The sequence below is a fragment of the Nannospalax galili genome, unplaced genomic scaffold (genome assembly GCF_000622305.1).
Source record: "Nannospalax galili isolate Female #2095 unplaced genomic scaffold, S.galili_v1.0 scaffold188, whole genome shotgun sequence".
NCBI classification, from domain to species: domain Eukaryota; kingdom Metazoa; phylum Chordata; class Mammalia; order Rodentia; family Spalacidae; genus Nannospalax; species Nannospalax galili.
This window is the reverse complement of record NW_008360325.1, coordinates 5,813,682-5,819,681: the sequence shown is the minus strand read 5'-3', so window position 1 is coordinate 5,819,681 and position 6,000 is coordinate 5,813,682.

Below are 6,000 nucleotides of genomic sequence, written 5' to 3'. Positions count from 1 at the left end.
ATATTTTTAAATATAATAAGCATGTTTAAAGGAGGCAGAATTAGTTGTACCAGTGAAGAAGTATAATCTAGGGATAGAGTTAGTTTAGAAGGGAGGTCGTCCTCTGTCTTCTGCATGGTGTGCTGGTGGTACCAGGTGTATTAGAGGAAAGTGTCAGAAATCAAACCCTATAACACACACACAGACACACACACATTTAATTATATTATAGTAAAATGAAAAGTGTTCATAGAGCATCCATATGTTCATAGAGCATAGGGCAGAGGATGGGAGAGGAATGGAAAGCAAGTCACTGATTCAGCCTGGGGTGCACTCACAAGCCTGGATGCAACCCTACACTCTCCCATTGTGCCTTAGAAGATGCAAGGGACAAAGCACTTGCCTAGGATGAACAAATCCAAGTTAGAAGTGGTACTGAAAATGATTTGGTCCAACCTTCTGCTCTTTTACCAATTTCTTCTTAACTGCTTTCCAAGGTTACATCTTTTGACTTCTGATCAAACCCTCCAGAGACAGAGTGCTTCATATGTGAAGGCAGCTCAGGCCCACACTGGCACTTCTGAGTCTTGCAAGACCTGTTTTACCATTCAGAAACTATCTCCAGTCTTAATGCTCTGTCAACAGAAGCTTGAGGTATCCAGGTCCGTTTGCCAGTGTGGACTGGCACAACTTGGCATGAAGCTGGAAAGCCACAGTGTGTGTCTGTCTCACCACCTTCACAAGTTACGATCTCTCGTATTTACTATAGAATTTTCACAGCACAAACAAGAACCAAAGCTTTCATTGCCCATAGGAAGTTCGACCGAATCAAAGTATTTGAAAATAACATTTGTAAGTTGCCAAGGGACTGTCCACCATTTTGTTTTCAATAGAGCAACTCCAGAAATTCTGAAATGGACTCTGTTTTACCAAGTACTTCTCATTTCTGACCTCAAGACCTGATTTTCCACAAGTATTCCCACCTACTTGTAAAATGTCTCAACAAGGCATTAGAGTTTTATCTTGTTTTATTTTATAGGTGTGATGGATAGAGTGGAACCCAGGGTCTTGTCCACGCATGGCAAACATTCTACCACAGAGCCACACCAACTGCTCCTAGAGTTTAGAGTTCTGTCTGTAATTTTGTCACTAGTAGGTAAACTCAAGCACACATGTAGATTTGTTTCATGTGGTTATGATGCAGATTCTCTACCAGTTTCTTCCCAGGAAGGCAGCAAAGGAAAATTATATCAATTTTGGCTTTCTACTTTCATAGCTATACTTTCTTGTTTGGTTGGCTGGTTTTTTGAGTCAGGGTCCCTCTGTAGCTCCAGCTGGCCTGGAACTCACTGCATAGAACAGGCTGGACTGAATCTCACAGAGATCCATCTGCCTCTGCCTCCTGAGTGCTGGGCCACCACACTAGGCCATAGTCGTACTTTAAAAATCTTCTGTATATTTTGATTTTCCCAGCAGAGAGAACGAGCTATTGGTTATTCAGAACTTCCAACACCATTTACTGGAGGTATCTGTTTGCTCAGTCACTTGAGATTCCAACTCTGTCCTACAGACTTTCCTGAATATATCTGCTTTTATATTGGGATTTTAAAGTTTTCTCTTTACACAATTTATTCATGTCTGCATTGAGACCATGATTTCAATTTTCTTTAAAATGTAGTTTTATATTCAGCAAGGCCAATTGTCTTAGTCTGTTTCTTCACTGCTGTGACAAAATACTCTGACCAATACCAACTTGGGGAGGAAAGGGTTTATTTGTCTTATATCTCCCAGGTCACAGTTCATCAGGGAGCCCAAGGTAGGAACTCAGGGAAGGAACCTGGAGGCGGGAGCTGGAGCACAGGCCATGGAGGAACACTGCTTACTGGCTTGCTCCCCTGGCCCCTGCTCAGCCTGTTTTCTTATGCAACACAGGCCCACCTGCCCAGGGGGGGCCCCACCCACAGTGGGCTGGGCCCTCCTACATCACTTATCAAGCAGGTGCCCCATGGACATGGCTACAGGCCAGTCCAATGAAGGCAATTCCCCAATTGAGGCTCCCTCAACCCAGGTGTGTCAAGTTGACACTAAGCTATCCAGCACACCAATCATCATTCATTCCTTATTTTTGAAAAAATATCTAATTGGCATATATTTATCAGGCATACTGTGGGGTTTCAAATAGATAATTTATTTTAAGTATATCATGTACTTTGGCCATATTCACCCCTCCCATCTCTTCCTTTATTTCTCTGCACCCATTTCCCCAGTGCTGGTTCCCTCCCATCCTCTGGTCTTGCTTGTCATTTATGTTATATACATATATACATATACATATACACATACAGTTTTCTTCCTATATAAGAATTTCAGAACCTTCAAACATGTGACTTTAGAGAAAACGTGACATTAGACTTTCTACATCCATTCGACTTATTTTGTTTAACACTGTGATCTCTAGTTGCATCTGTTTCTTCCAGCAAAAGATGTAATTTCAGTTTATTTATTTTTATTTAAACACTTTTCATGTGACGGGGGCTGGAGAGATGCCTCAGTGCTTAAGAGCACCAGCTGCTCTTACAGAAGACTCAGGTTCAAATACCAGCTGTCTATAATTCAAGTTCCAGGGGACTCAACACCCTCTTCTGTCCTCTGTGGGTACTACGCAACACGGGTGCACTTACACACATGCAAGCATAGCACTCATACACATAAAATAAAAATAAAAAAATATTGCATGTGTTATTTTTCATCTTATTTTCCTTTTTAATTATTTGTTTGGGTGAATTTAAAAAGTGACATGTTCTATCCTGGCATCTTTGGCCTGTGTCCTTACCCTCAGTCTCATTCCCCATGACCCTCCCTTGACCCTCTGTCCCCAACAGACTGGGTCCCTTCCTCTCCTCACTGGTCCCTTCTGTTTTCCTATTACATGTGTTATATTTCACTCTCTGTTCCCCATCTCTCTATTTTCCATTTCCTCTCTTCTCAAGATCCCCTTTCTAGCTTTCCAACATACACACACACAATACACACGCACAAATATACACATAACACACACCAATACACACATAAACACACACACATATGTGTGTATACATATATATAATCTTTTTGAGACAGGGTCTCCCTGTAGCCACAGCTGGCCCTGAACTTTCTATGGAGACCAGGCTGGCCTGGATCTTACAGAGATCTGCTTGCCTCTGCCTCCCAAATGCTGGAATTAAAGGGGTGTTCCACCACACTCGGCCCATATATAATTTTTAAATGTAGGTTCCAAATATAAGAGAAAACATGAGGTATTTATGTCTGAATAAAACTCCATTAGGTGCCAATGAGATGGCTCAGCAGGTGAAGGCACTTGAGGTACACACTTGATGCCCTGAGTTGAGTCCTCAGAGCCCTTTGTAGGGGAACTGACACCTGAAAGTTGTTTTCTAACCTTTGTACATGTGCTGAGGCATGCAGGTGCCCCTGTGCACACATACATACTTGCTATGATAAATACAGAGGAACCCCTCCGCTGTGCATATGGGTCACCTTTATCCACTTGTCTGTTGATGGCACCTCGCCTGAGTCCATATCTTAGCTGGTGTGACTGCAGTAAGCGTGGCTGTGTAGTCACCTTTGTGCTGAGCTGACTTACAGTCCTTTGGGCTTATACCCAGGAGCAGCACCGCGTGGCAGCTCCAGTTTAGTTGTATTATATTTATTTTGTATGAATTTTGTGATTGGCTTTGTCTAGCTCCCAAACACGACAAAAATAATTTTAGTATCCTCTAACTAGGATCTTATTAGATACATAAAGAAAATAAAGAAGACAAAAGTGCCTTTGTTTTATTGGGTTTTCCTTTAAAGAGCAAGATACAGTTCTGCTGCTTGATTGGCACTTACAGCATCTTTCAGTGGGGCACAACATTTTCTTTTAAGAGGAGCTTCAGAAGACCATTTGTATTACCAGGCATTTCACCCCTTTCTCATGTTGTTAATGGTAATGATAGAAGTTGTTTCTTCCATTTTTGAGTATTCATTTTATGTCTCTCTATATAGATTTATTTTTTTAAATTCAGAGCCTACTATCTGATTATAATTTAGTTTTCTAATTTTATTTTTTTTACTGATTTTTGTGATTTTCATAAAATATAGTTTGATGGCATTTAGGTCCCCTCCCCTATTTATACCTTCCCCCACCCCCACTGCTGCATGATTTAAAGTACACACACACACACACACACACCACGACTTGTGATATTTCTGTCTGATTTATGTCCCAAGTGACTTTCAGTGTGAGTCCATCCACTGGGCCCACCAAGAGTCCCATCCTCGTAAGACACTGTCTGTTCCCCCTCCCAGCAGCCATAAATTGCCAAAAGTTCCTTAGGTTGGGTTGAGATTTCTTACTCAGTTTACCCATGTCTATTTTGGTCTTTTGTCTGGTTTGAGCTTGTATGCGACTTACGCATACTGCCACCAATGCTATGAGTTCGCATGAGTAACTGACCAGGTGTCTGGAAGACTCTGTTTCCTTGTGGTCACCCAACCCCTCTGGTTCTTACAATCCTACCACCTCCTCTTCCACAATAATCCCTGAGCCTCGGATGGCAGAGCTTTGAAATGTGTCCTGATTAATCAGGGATAAGCACTTTGTAGCCTCTTGTTCTCTGAACGCTGGTCAATTGTGGGTTTCTGTGTTAATCACCATCTGCTGTATAAAGAAACTTCTTTGGTGAGAGTTGAAAGATGTATTCATCCTATGTGTAGAGGTTTCATTGAAGATGTGTCACTTAGGGTTAAGTATCTCACAGACACCCTTTTAATAAATGTTTTTATTTTTGAGAATTTATGAACTATATTTGGATTGTAATCACCCCCAACTCCACCCTAAACGTCTACCAACCCACAAACTTCATTTCCTCTCTTTTAGAGTTAGTGACCTACTGACTCTAATTGTGCCGTTCATATACTTCTGGGTGTGGTATCATCCACTAGAGTCTGGCCAACCTACCAGGAGCCACATTCTTAAAGAAAACTGGCTCTCCCCATACACCCAGATGCCATCAATGTCCCAAAGCTCCTCAGTTAGGGGAGGGGCTTGTCAACCCCTCCCACTCCATGTTAGAATGTTGACTGGCTTGATTTTGTGCATGTTTTGTGCAGGTAACCATGACCAGAGTGAGTTCATGTCTGTTTTGCTCAAGTCCTCCACACTCTTTGGCTCTTACACTCTTTCCACCCTTTCTTCTGAAATGTTTCCTGAGTCTTAGGAATGCAGTACGATAAAGATGTCCTATTTCTGGCTGAGCCCCTGTAATCATTCATTCTCTGCACTTTGACCAGTTCTGAGTTTCTGTGTTAACCACCACCCACTGTACAAAGAAACTTCTCTGATGAGATCTGAAAGCTTCACTAATCTCTGGATAGGTACATACAAACTGAGAGGCAGTTTGATACTACGTCCCTTTAGCAAGTTCACCCCTGTTACTGGTGAGTTCTGAAGCCACAGGTTCTTGGCCAGATTTGAAATACCAGGAATGTGTTTCCTCCTATGGAATGGGCCTTAAATCCAAACAGAAAACAATTGGTTGTGGCCATAACCTTCATGCCACTATTGCACTCATGGGCATAGCTTGCTGTGCCAGTCATTAGTGCATTCCACAGAGTTCACAGCTGGATAAGACTGTTGATAACTTTTCCCCCCAACAGCATACATAGCACCTTCTAGTATTATGACACCTAATCAACAGGGAGGAAGTCTCTGAGTCAATATCAATTCCTTTCCCCATGTCCTCCGGACAGTGTGTATGGTATCTTCAGCAATAGGGACTTAACATCACGATCTGTTGGGCAACCAAGAGCAATGGTAATAGTCTGTATTTTTGAGGGTCTCTTAAGAGATCTCTGACCAACAAGTCAAGGGGAGATACCCCACACCTGGCACTGAGACTTTTATTTGGCAACCCATGACTTTTGCCATGAATAATCCCTTATGGTAAATCCAATTAAACTCAAATATATGAAGCTTAT